Source organism: Poecilia formosa, unplaced genomic scaffold, assembly GCF_000485575.1.
Source record: "Poecilia formosa unplaced genomic scaffold, Poecilia_formosa-5.1.2 Scaffold473, whole genome shotgun sequence".
NCBI lineage: Eukaryota > Metazoa > Chordata > Actinopteri > Cyprinodontiformes > Poeciliidae > Poecilia > Poecilia formosa.
The window spans coordinates 11,425-23,832 of record NW_006800412.1 but is presented as its reverse complement, the minus strand read 5'-3'; the positions used below and the strand labels follow the sequence as shown (position 1 = coordinate 23,832).

Below are 12,408 nucleotides of genomic sequence, written 5' to 3'. Positions count from 1 at the left end.
GTGGGGTAACTATTGTTAACTGTAAATATGCAGATATCCCCTGGTGGGTCGGTCTGTCAGTCAAACCTTTCTCATGGGAGAGCAAAAGAGGACAGTGAATGATTCTTAGGCCTTTGTTGAGGTAGATAAGATCAGTGGATAAGCTTGGCTGGTAACACTTTGACAGGGTGTGAATAAGACTGACATGACAATGTCATAAACATGACATAACACTTGTCATGAACATGAGTAAGTCTTCATGAATATTTATGAATGTTGTCATAAAGTGTCATTCAGTAAATCATGATACTTTTAATACAAACTTGACATTATTCAAAATGTGACTTTTTTAATATGTCATAATTCAAAAATTATGACAACTTGACATTAATCTAGAAAAAAATTTCTTTGTTAGGGATGTTCCGATCAGGATTTTTTGCTGCCAATTCCAATACCGATCACCCATGAGGCCAATCTCCGATCTATGCCGATCACCTTGACTGGCTGTTAATTTTTCACATTAGGTATAAATGATAATATGTGATCTTCCGAAATGGAAAAATGATCTGGCAATAAATTCACATAATTTAAGACATATAACATGCAAAACACTCGCAGGCACAATAGAGCAGCTACTCAGTCAAAAGGACAACTGAAAAACCTGCAATCAGTAAAACAATATTTAACAGTAAGACTCTCAAAAGCCTAATTTATATATAAATCAAATAAATCTCATAACACTGCATATATCAAATAATGTCAAGTAAAAAAGGAAACATTCATTCAATGTTAAACACCAGTTGCATCAAAATAAACAATCCTGAGTTACTAAATCAAAACTTCCTGAGAACATGACTGTTTTGTTCTGGTTCTGATTGGTTGTTTCTGACTGGGCTGAGTAATTCTGCAGAGCACAGGAGGAGGCAGAAGAGATCTTTGCAGAGATTATCCGTCTTATGTTAAGACATAGCAAACGTTTTAATACATATGCAAAATATTTTGTCTGTTTAACTTGGATGCTGCAGTGTTAAGCAAACATTCTGTGTGAGAGTTAAATGTCAGATTTGTTGTGTTGATGCATTTTGATGTGCTTCAACCCCGGATTTTTCCCCGCAACACTCAAATATCCCCATTCACTCTTAGAGCATTAAAGTTCCACATGGCATCGCTTAGGATTTGTTGCTGCGCACTTGCATAATGTGAAGGAAAGAGGAGATGAGCTGCATACGCAGGCTGCGAAGTCAGTTTTGGTGAGACCGTGATCGGTGATCACCGATCATACACTTTTTCATGGAAATCTGCTGATTTTGATCGGTGGCTGATCGATCAGCACACCTAGTCTTTGTTATGACAACATACCTAGTCAAAATTGTCTTCATTAAGATAACTTGACATTAACCAAGAATTATCATATGTGATAAGTATGTCATAATAGTAGTCATAATGTCATTAAGTGTTATTTAACAAAACAGTACTCAATATTTTCCCCTACCTGAAATAAAGTGGAACAAATAGGACCAACAATAAAGATTTCATTAAGCTTTATTACACTGTCAAATGATTTAATAACAGTTAAATCCTCTTACAACAGGGAAAGTGGAACAAGTAGCACCAGTTATGAAGTGTCATTAAGTGTTATTACAGTGTCATTAATATTATCTCTTACCTCAAGCCTCAAGTAAAGTGAAACAAATAGCACCAGTTACAAAGATGTCATTAAGTGTTATTACACTGTCAAATGCTATATTTACAGAGTCATTACTATTAACTCTTACCTCAAGTAAAGTGAAACAAATAGCAACAGTTATGTCAGGAGGCTGGATTTTGGGTTCTGTGTGGGTTTTGCCTTCCTCAGTGTCCTCCAGAGGGAGCAAATGAGCCGCTGTGGAGGATGCACCTGCTATGCATCTTGCACACCTGCAATTCATCTGGGCTCATCAGTCAGAGGATAAGAGGAGTTGTTGCCAGTGCCTTGACGCCTGTTAGCTTTTATGGTTTCTTCTGAAGAAGTTCCTCCGGATCACATATCACGGCTGGCAACATCCAACTTCTCTTCCTCATACCTGCGAACCTGTCCTCCACCACCAGGCGGTTGTCCCTTTGGACAGTCTCAGGATCTCCCCGACACCAAGATGCTTCCCCACACGTGCCGTCTCCCCCCACAGATTCTTTCTCCGCGCCACCAGTAAGAATCACTTTTTGCTTCTACACATTTTTACCCTGTCATCTCCTGCCACTCACCGCTGTCCACTGTTCCAGTTCCGTCCCCAACTCCTGGCTCCCCGATTTCCCAGACTGAAGACTCACATTCATAGTCATCTTTGTACAATAAACTTTATTTTCTATTACTTGCCTCCTGAGTGTTCTGCATGTGGGCAAAGAAACTACCCAAAACCATGACAGAACACTCGGGCCAGACAGATCCCACTGACACACTCGGGAGCGCGCTCTCCAAACAGAATGCGCTCATTCAATCCCATGACGCCATCCTGAGATCTCTCTGTGAACAACAAGAAAACACAAATTAACAGTTGAATCATTTAGCAAGACTTTTACAGAATCTGCAACCATCTCCGGAATCAGCCTTGGGAGCATTGGGAATCATCCCCAATGCTCCCTCCGTTACTCAGTTGGCTTCCAAGCCTTCCGCCTCTTTCCGTGACGTCAGCTCACCTATACCGGATAAGTATGCAGGTGACGTTGGGTGCTGCTGGGGGTTTCTATTACAGTGCTCATTAGTTTTTAACCGAACACCTCAAAGTTTTCCCCATGATGATGCTAAGATATCATATATCACAGGCCTTCTCACTGGGAAGGCTGTAGAATGGGCTGAAGCCCATTTCCAGGACCACTCTTGTTTTGGCTGTTCATTTGAAGACTTTTTACTGGAATTCAAACAAACGTTTAGTCAACATTTAGAAACCCATGGACATTAAAACAGGGACAGCATTCTGCAGCAGAATTTGCTGTGGAATTTATAATTAAGGCTGCAGCCTCTGGCTGGAATTCACCAGATTTATAGAGTGTTTTCTTTCATGCCTTCAATGACTCTTAAAGACAAGTTGGCACCTTTAAACAAACCCAGTATTCTAAATGAACTCATTTCTTTGGCCAACCGTCTGGATAATCGATTAAGAGACCGTAACAGAGATCGATCCAAGTGCTTTTCATCCAAACCTACTTCATCGCCGCTTCCTGTAAATTGCTGCCGTTTCACACAGTGATCTCGAACTCATGCAAATAGGCAGAACCAGATTGACCCCGGAGGAACGATTACAGCGCATCCAAGCCAATCAATGCATTTATTGCGGTTCTCCCGGTCACTATATTGCGGCTTGCCCAATACGGCCTAAAGAGAGGGTCGGTCCGTCAGTAGACAAAGGAAAACTGGCGGACCGTCTCAGGAGAAAACCATGCCCCCGTTTTCTGCTTTCAGCTCCGCTTTGTTTTAATTCTGAATCGATCAATTTGTCTGCTCTCATTGACTCTGGTTGTGAATGAAACCTAATTGATTCATCTTTCGTAATCTAGTCTAACATTGAAACCATTCCATTACCTTCTCCTCTTTATGTCTCAGCTCTTGATGGGAGAGGCTTGCTTCTGATTACACACAAAGCTAAACCTCTTCAACTCATCTTGTCAGGTAACCTTCATGAAGTCATATCATTCTTTGTCTTCCCCATCTCTCATTCATCCATAATATTAGGTTTTGAGTGGTTACAGATGCACAATCCACCTCTCAACTGGTCAGACTTGAGCATAGAATTTTGGTCTCTTAACTGCCACGCTTCCTGCCTCCGGTCCGCTGTTCCTCCAGGTTCCAGCCTGGCAGATCCTGATGGGGCTGACCCTATGACTCTCTCTCTCGTCCCTGCTGAATATCACGATCTGGGAGTGGTTTTCAGTAAAAATAAAGCACCCTCTCTCCCACCTCATCGTCCTTACGTCCTTATAATTGTGCTATTGCTTTACTTCCTGGAGCTCCTTTACCCACGAACCGACTTTTCAACATTTCCCATCCTGAGAGAGAGGTAATGGAAAAATATCTAAGTAACTCCTTAGCAGCTAGAATCATTCACCACTCATCCTCCCCACTTGGTGCTGTTATTTTTGTGTGGCCAAAAATCAGAATTAGATCACAATAAAAAATAAATATCCAATAGCTCTTATCTCCTCAGTGCTCGAACCTGTTTATGGAGCAACCCACTTTACCAAATTAGACCTCCGCAACGCCTACTACCTTGTACGCATTAGGGAGGGAGATAAGTGGAAAACAGCTTTCAAAACCCCCATCGGATATTTTGAATATTTGGTCATGCCCTTTGGACTCTGTAATGCTCCCGCATTTTTCCAAGCACTAATTAACGACGTTCTTTGTGATTTACTGAATGTCTTTGTTTTCGTATATTTAGATTACATTCTCATTTACTCCAAATCCCTGGCAGAACATCAAAAACACATCCACCTGGTTCTTCAGCGTTTCCTTGAGAATCATCCTTATGTAAAAGCAGAGAAGCGTGAATTTCTTAAGACATCTTAACATTTCTTGGTTACATCCTCGAGGGCGGACAGGTTCGCACAGATCCAGGGAAAGTCAAGGCTGTTCTGGATTGGCCCCTACCTGAGACACGCAAACAACTTCAAAGGTTTTTAGGTTTCGCTAACTTCCATCGCCGCTTCATTTAAAACTACAGTCAGACCGCAGCACCTCTAACTGCTCTCACTTCTACCAAGATTCCATTCTCATGGACTCCGGAAGCTAATTCAGCTTTTCTTGACCTCAAAGACCGCTTTGCTAAAGCCCCCATTCTCATTCAACCTGATCCACATAAACAATTCATTCTCAAGGTTGATGCCTCTGATAGAGGGGTTAGTGCAGTTCTCTCACAATCATCCTCTGATAACAAGACTCATCCTTGTGCCTTTTATTCCCGCAGACTGTCCCCCACTGAGTGCAACTACAACATGGGAGACCAAGAGTTTCTTGCCATAAAACATGCCTTGGAGGAGTGGCGTCATTGGTTGGAGGGCGCAGAATTTCCCGTGTTGGTCTGGACTGATCATAAGAATCTCTCATACCTCCAATCCGCCAAACGTCTTAACCCCTGTCAGTCTCGCTGGTCTCCATTTTTTCTCACGCTTTAATCTCTCCATCTCTTATCACCCAGTTTCTAAGAATGTCAAGCCGGATGCTCTTTCCCGACAATTCTCTGATGATGACCAAGACAAGACCCTACCCTCATCCTACCTACCTCCCAGTTGCACCATTGGAGCAGTTTCCTGGGACATTGAAGATTCCAGAAAACAACCCCACCTCACTGAACCTGACCCTGGTACCGGTCCCCCAAACAGAACTTTCCCCAAATGTCCCTGGTCTCACATCGCAATCGATTTCGTCACTGGACTTCCATTCTCCAAAGGTATGACCACAACTTTCACTATAATTGACCATTTTTCCAAAGCCTGTCATCTTATTCCCCTCAGAAAACTACAAACCACCTTCCAGACAGCTCAGCTCTTAGTCAAGCACGTTTTCAGACTCCATGGCATTCCCCAAGAGATCCTATCTGATCGTGGTCCCCAGTTCACATCTCAAGTCTGGAAACATTTTTGCTCTGCTCTCGATGCTCAAGTCACTCTCACCTACGGTTACTATCCTCAGTCTAATGGACAAACAGAAAGAATGAACCAAGAATTAGAATCAAGACTCAGATGCCTCACCTCATCCAACCCCGCAGACTGTAGCCAGTACCTTCCGTGGGTTGAGTACGCACATAATTCACACATTTCTGCTGCTACTGGTTTGTCCCCATTTGAAGTTTCCCTTGGCTATCAACCTCCACTTTTTCCTACAAATGAAAACGATCACCATCAGTCCACCATCACATCCGCCGCTGCAAACACATCTGGTCCAGAACCATCCAAGCCTTACATCGCACCTCAGAACAGAACCGCTGTTTTGCTGACTGTAGAAGAATTCCTGTTTCACAATATTCACCTGGACAGAAGGTCTGGCTATCAGCAGGTAATGTGCCTCTCAAGTCTGTCTCCATGAAACCCGCCCACAAATACATTGGCCCGTATGAGATTGACTCCATAATCAGTCCCACAGCAGTCCATCTTCACCTTCACCCTCTCTTCGCATTCATCCAACATTCCACGTATCCCAGATCAAACCTGTCCAGACTAGGACATTATCACTTGCCTCCTGAGTGTGTTCTTCATGTGGGCAAAGAAACTACCCAAAACCATGACAAGTTATGAAGATATCATTAAGTGTTATTAGTGTCAAATGCTATATTTAGAGTCATTACTATTAACTCTTACCTCAAGTAAAGTGAAACAAGTAGCAACAGTTATGAAGATGTCATTAAGTGTCATTACAATGTCATTAATATTAACTCTTACCTCAAGTGAAACAAATGGCAACAATTGTAAAAATGTCATTCAGTATTACAGTGGCAAATGCTATTATTACAGTGGCAAATGCTATACTAACAGAGTCACTAATATTAAGTCTTACCTCAAGTAAAGTGGAACACACTGGACTACTTATAACTACCATCATAACTGTAGAACAAACCCTTTGTACATGACCTAGAAGCTATTGAAGAGAAATACTAAATTTAAACATAAAAAAATAGGTAACAAAAATAAAAATTTAGTTAAAATAGAATAAAAATCCATGTGCCTCATATATAGAGTTTAGTACAATAATTACATGCTCATTTCTAGTCAATGTGGCACACAATATGGAAGCTATTGAAAAAAACATTATTTAACATGAAAGTTATTTAAAATATTGAATATGACTTGACATTTTAATAGAGGGTAGTGTGTCTCATTTAAAAGCATGAATTACCACTTTTTTGTATCAGTTGGTCACAAGGCAAGTCATTTATTAACATTTGTTTGACAGGAGTGTTTGGTTCGGAGATTTGTTGACAGTCCCTAAGTGAACCTCTGAGGGCTGAAGAGGGAGTGAGAGAACGGCAGGCCGAAATTAGTGTTTATAAATTGAATCAACCTTGAGCTAAACGCCGCTTGCTCAGCGGATATTGGAATATTTGGATATCCAACTTGAAACTAACTTATTGTGTTACTGAATAGTAACACAATAAGTGTTACTATTTACTACTATTTACTACTATTTTACGGGATAAAGTTTGTTTTGGTCTGTGGTCTGTAAAGATGGAACCGAGGGACTGGACCTAACGCCCCACAATGTCTGACGCAGTGACGTTGGTTCCAAAGCTCCATTGACCAACAGTAGAGGAGCTGGACATAGAAGGCAGTTCTCCTCATTAATATAACGATGCACACGGAAAAGTAAAAACAGGAGAGGAGAAGCGGCAATGACAAAAGAACGAGGGCTTGTATAAGAAAAAAACAAAACAAAATATTTACTTTTCTTGACAAAAACGCATGTTTAGGGGAAATGAAAAAGAAAGTATATACATTACTTGATGGAAACTGATGTGTAAGGAACAGGAAAAACTAAATATATATTTATGCTTTTATTTCTAATTATGTCAGTTTTGGTCCTCCATACATAAGTGCTTTGTAGACATCTTGTTGTAAAACCCTGGGATCAATTAAATTAAGAAATTTAAGACTAAACAAAATGGCAGAGGAATATAATATTACCACATAAAGCTACATAATTTTTAAAGTTTAATCGGTAATACTTTTATAACAAATTTATGGCAGATCAGGATTTCTTGGTTAATGTCAAGTTGTCATAACAGAGACATTTTGAATTATGTCAACTTTGTATTAAAAGTGTCATGATTTACCGAATGACACTTTGACAACTGTCAAATATTCATGAAGACTTACTGATGTTCATGTCAAATGTTATGTCATGTTGCTTAGTATGCTTAGTTGTAACACTTTCCTGGATGGTGACGGTCATCAGCGTAATGATCTTCTTCTCCATAGATGATACACTTGGCCCTGTCTTATGGAGGACCAAATCTGTTAATAGTTTGTTTTGTCTTTTCCTTATAAAAAGATTTGTTCTTTTTACAATGCTTCATTCTGCTTTTTTTGCTTTTTCCTCTCCGATTTCCTCTCCGATTTCTGCCTTCATGAAACTAATGCTAATGAAAACATGGAACTTAAAATTAAAATATTACATCAGCAGTGAAAAATATGTTTGAAAAGCAAATTACCACAAACATTTAATGAAATTTGAATCTCTCCAAGAGGAAGCTCTGCCACATTTAACGGATACTATCCAGGCATATTCCAAAATATCAGGATATAAATCAACTGGAGTAAATCTGATGTCATGCCACCATGACAACGTGCCAAGCGTACATAGTGGAACAATTTTAAGTGGGTCCCAAAGAGCACAAAATATCTGGGAATACAGCTTAGACAAGACTTAGAGCACAGGTGTCAAACTCCAGTCCTGGAGGGCCACTGTCCTGCAACTTTCAGATGTGCCTCTGCTGCACCACCTGAATAGAATAATTAGGTCATTAGCAAGGCTCTGGAGGACTGATCTACACAAGGAGGAGGTAATTAAACCATTTCATTCCAGTGTTTTGTACCTGTGGCACATCTAAAAACTGCACAAGTCGCCCTTGAGGACTGGAGTTTGACACTCCTGACCTAAAGGATCTAGTCAACCTGAATTTTAAATCAACTCTACAAAAAATACAAACGAATATAGAAGAGTGGGATAAAACAGAACTTACTGTCTGTCATTTTAAAATGATGGTTGTGCCAAAAAATAATTTTAGATAAAAGACAAGACTGGATGGATACTGAGACCAAACTATGCTCACCATTTATTCCCTAACCCAAGTTCAGCACATTTCTGGATGTTCTGTGTTTTAATGCTAGTTAAGTAGGCAAAAAATGTTAGCAAGGCCACAAAACCATGCAAACTACAAGATATGTGTGGGTAGTTATAAGAAAAGAGACGGGTAGGTAGCATTTATTATTCCTCTGATGTCTGGCTCAACTCTTCTCTGCTGATGGCTGCTTCTTCTGGACGAGATTCATCCTGGAGTTCTGGTGCTGCTCACAATGCAGATGGTTTTCCTCATTGTTCACCATGTCAGCCATGGGCCACCTTCTTCTGTTCCCTGAGAAGAGTAATCAGATGTTAAAGCATATATGTAGATCAAAAATCACAGACATAGTAGTGTGTACAAGTTATACACCCACAAAGAACAATTTAAATTAAAGTCATATTTACTTTATATGCATGCAAACATGTTTATCAAAACAGACATAAAAACTGGAATATTTATGAGTAAATTTAAAGGTACAAACAAAAATAACTACTTGTTTTGTAACTATTAAACATACAGTCATTAAAAAATTATACCAACCTAGTTTTTTTCAAGATTCTTCTTCATTTCAATGTCCGTGCAACTATTTTCCATGTCTTCATGACTCTATAGGCCACCATAAAATACAATCCAGTATAAACCAGGCAGATATAGCCACACACTGCTCACGCTAGCAGCATGGCCGGATAGACAGCAGCGTGTTAAATGTGTGTCTGTGGATGTCAGGGTGCTGGTCAGACGGCCTCCGACGCAGATCAGCAAGGCTTGTTATTCTTCTCATTCTCTAAGCTCAACAAAAACAGCAACTCATTCTTCAGTGCACCATAGAGTTGCCTCTGAATATTGCAGTTTCCTTATAATCTATAGAAAAACCTGCACCTCATTGATGTACCTCAGCTGGTAGCTTCGGAGGACTCCTGAAGCTTCAATCAGAAGTCAACTTCAGTGACTGCTTTGTCCAAACTATGAAAATCCTGACAGTGACCCTCTGAGTCCATTAAAAACGCTTAACTGAAATATGTTCTGTCTGAGGGTCCACACAAAAAATGATCAAATCAGGAGTTATAACACTATTTTCTAATGTAGTTGTTAAGCTTCAGTTCATCTATAAACTGCTGGACAGCCTTGACACCACCTTCCTCATTTGCATAATGAGGCAGAAATGCATAAAGAAAAGTGAAAAAAGGAGATGATTCAATCTAAAAAGAACAAACTCTTGCATACGGAAAGGCAAATTAAAAATATATGTTTTATTTTCAAGACTTATATAGTTATTGATGAAAATGCACGTGCAAGGAAAATGAAAAACAAAAGCTATACACTTCTGCTTTTATTTTTAACTATGTCAGTTTTGGTCCTCCATACTGTCTTCCAGTGTTTAACACGACAAAGCCATTGGCTAAGCTTTTACTATGTTGAATGGATCTGCTCTTTTTCATCCTAACAGGCTCAGAGCTGATCTGTTTAGCCGTGTGTCTCTCCTACTCAAGCAGCTACTACTGCCATTAACTTTTAACTTTCCTTTAAAACAGAAAGTACTCCTGGATCAGTGTTGCTGTGTTTTATTTCTGTCTTCTCAAACCTCTAGGCCAGGGGTTTACAACCTTTACAACATAGAGGGTCATTCTTGACCTCAGTCTAAATCAGTGTTTCTCAACCTTTTTCGGCCCAGTGCCTCCCAAGCCTTTATCCAGGTCCCTCACCGCTCTCCAAAGAATTTGTAGGCTACTTTGCACTGATTATTATTTTATTATTAATAGTACTGTCACTATTGTAGATGTTTTGGTTTTTATGCTTGTTTCTGTTTTTTTTTTTTTTTTCATCCAGACGGCTTCCCGCGCCCCTCCTGCAATGACACGGCGCCCCCCCTAGGGGGCGCGCCCCATAGTTTTTTTTAATACTTATTTTTTATTGAACATTTCTGAACACATTCAGTGGAGAGGCATCAATACATTCAACTTCATATACAATGTTGGACAACCGTGTCAATATTTAACCGGATACAACAATGGCATTCTCATTGCGTCTGTAGTCGCTCCATTTTTCCCATTTAACGTCAAACTTGTCCTCCTGCAATCTTAGTCTATATGTGATTTTCTCCATTATGAAGATCTCTTCCACAATGCTCAGCCACTGCTCCACCGCAGGGGGGTCTTGTCTATACCATAATTTTGTGATAGTTTTCCTTGATGCTGAAAGTAATATTTTTAACAGATATTCATCATCCTTTTGAATTACATCGTGTGTGAGGCATCCCAGGTAGAGTGTTTTACATGATCTGGGTATTCCATATCCCAATATGTTTTTCAAGATAAGGCAAACATTATGCCAGTATGTGGTTAGCTTTTGACAAGACCAGAATATGTGTGTGTGGCCTACATCAGACTGGCCACAAAGTCTCCAGCATGGCTGTGAACTGGATACCATCCTGGTCCTGATCTTTGGTGTTATAAAAAAATCTAATCATATTTTTCCAATTAAATTCCCTCCACACATGGGAGCAGGTGGCTGTGCACTGCATTTTACAAATTTTAAACCATTCTTCCTCGCTTATGTGTTCCTTCAATTCGTCCTCCCATTTTTCTTTAATGTACATAGTAGATGTCTTCCAGCCTGCCATCAGTCCCTGGTACAGTGCTGAAATAACTCATAATTTATTCCCCTCATAGGCCTTATGAAATATCTCTATTATTTTACTTACGTTGGTTTTTATCTCTTTCTCATAATAATCTTTTATTTGCAGGTATCTATACTGGTCTTGATCCTCCAGTTCATATTTTTCCTTTAAGCTATTAAAGCTCAGCAGTTTGCCCTTTTCAGTCAATTTACACATTGCTGTGGCACCTTTATTTGCCCATTGTTTGAAACCTGTATCATAAATACCTGGTTTAAACCTCAGATCCCAAGCAAACCAGCTCAAACTCCTTGTTTCCTTCTCTAACTTGTAATTATCAATTACTGTGTTCCATATTTCAATCGTAGTTTTAGTTATTGAATCTAGCTTGTTGCTTAATTTGCCTAAGAGTTTTTTATGTGCTATTAAATTTTTAACTTCTATGTCTTTTCTACCTATTTCCAGATTTTTCCATTTTGAAACAGTCATCATTGCACCAACATACCAGAGGTCTAATTTGTGCGGCCCAGAAATATTCTTTTAGGGCTGGTAAACCCAGACCTCCTCTGTCTTTTGGGAGCTGAAGTGTTTTATATCTGACCCTGGGTTTCTTCCTGTTCCATATAAACCTTGAAATCCATCTGTCCCATTCTACAAATTGTTTTTGCGGAATAGTCAGTGGCAGGGACTGAAACAGGTGTAGCAGTCGTGGTAAAATATTTATTTTAATTATCTCCACTCTAGAGCTGAGATCCAAGCCAATGTCCATCCATCGCCCCAGGTCCTTCTTGATATTGTGGTTGATTTCTAAATAATTTGCATCATAGAGTTTGTCAATTGTTTTGGTTATGTTTACCCCCAAATATTTTATAGATTTTTCATTCCACTTAAGTTTGTAGGTATCCCTTATTTTCTGCTGCGGGGAGTAATTTATTGTTAGGATCTGTGTTTTTTCCACATTAATTTTGTATCCAGAGAATTTCCCATAATCCTCAAGCAAACTTACTG

The 12,408-nt window shown here is 39.7% G+C and overlaps 2 protein-coding genes across 2 annotated transcripts in view; both read right to left on the bottom strand.

The window, feature by feature from the left end:
• Positions 1 to 131, bottom strand: part of LOC107833878 (cGMP-specific 3',5'-cyclic phosphodiesterase-like) — a 10,651-nt gene extending 10,520 nt beyond the window's left edge. The window contains exon 1 of the mRNA XM_016664245.1: positions 67 to 131. The gene's annotated coding sequence lies outside the window, so the exon portion shown is untranslated. The remainder of the gene's footprint in view (positions 1 to 66) is intronic.
• The window catches only part of qsox2 (quiescin Q6 sulfhydryl oxidase 2), a 49,228-nt gene that overhangs the window by 29,781 nt on the left and 7,039 nt on the right, over positions 1 to 12,408 (bottom strand). The window lies entirely within an intron of this gene.